Here is a 1,197-nt window from a genome sequence, read left to right as displayed (position 1 = left end):
TTGTTTTACATTCAACATTACGTGTACATTTAGTTTCATTCCCCATTCGCCATGTCCAACCCTAACCCAGTCTCCTCCCCTCCCTACCCTGTAACCCTCCCCCTGTGCCCCTCATATTTATGCACTCCTGTTTGTCCTGCATTTCCTCAATTTGAATGTTGGTCCTCTGGTGTCCGTGGTCTATTGCTGTAAGGGATGTATTACCATTGAGTATGTGGGTGTGGCATCCTGAGTTGAGTGGTCTGCGTGTACATCTTGTAAACTATTAGGCTGAGAGCTAGTCCCTGGGGGTACATTTTACTCCAGGCACAGAATGTATTCCAGGGCCATAGTATTGGGGGTCTCATCAGATTTCATCTGGCCAGTAATTCTGGTCATTATTGAGTTTTTAGATTTTGTTCCACATTTTTCCTCCCACTCTATCCAGGATCTCCAGATTTGATCCTTTCCTGAGTGGTTGGCATTGGTAGCTGGGCACCATCTAGTTCTAGTCTCGAAGGTCATCATATCTTATGGCTGATTGCTTCTAAATGCCCTTGGATTTTTTGTTTTCTGCATTCTTCTTCACTTCTGACACTAGAAGACAGTTAGCTGCATCTTAGATGGCCACTTAAAAGCTTAAGAGCCCAGTCACTACTCACCATTGTAGGATCCAGAACAAGGCTTTTATGTATTTTGTTGTGCCAATTGAGTCTGGTGTCCCCCAGTACTATCTTATTGAGCTTTTAAGCATATAAGATTTTTGTGGTCTAGCACAGGCTCAGTACATAGTAGGTTTTCAATAAATGTCTAAGTTTTACATTTCAGTTTTTTTAAGTTAGATTTGCTTATTTCTTTTATTCCCTCTCTTCTCCAGAATAAATAAACTTAAATAGCACTGAGTAGTCTTCATTCATTTTTTTTTCCTGAAACTTTCACTTCTTCATGCCTCATCTTTCTTTCTTCTTACCTTCCATCTCTAAAGTTAAGAAAGAAGTTGCAATACTGAGTTGTCAATGAAAGCAAACATGGGTATAGGGACGGACAGATGGGTGAACAAGCTAAATAATTATGTATGTCTAAATGGAGAGTGTATCCAAGATCATAAACAGGGTTGGCAGACAATGGGCCTCTCATGGTGCAGAAGAGTATGAAGGGATGGACACTGGGAGGAGGTAACTATGGGGAGGAAGTGGGAGGGGAGCTGCTGCATTGTAA

This window comes from Orycteropus afer, unplaced genomic scaffold (assembly GCF_000298275.1).
Source record: "Orycteropus afer afer isolate SDZICR_OR568_19922 unplaced genomic scaffold, OryAfe1.0 scaffold00259, whole genome shotgun sequence".
In the NCBI taxonomy this organism is placed as follows: Eukaryota; Metazoa; Chordata; class Mammalia; order Tubulidentata; family Orycteropodidae; genus Orycteropus; species Orycteropus afer.
This window is presented reverse-complemented; position numbering follows the sequence as displayed.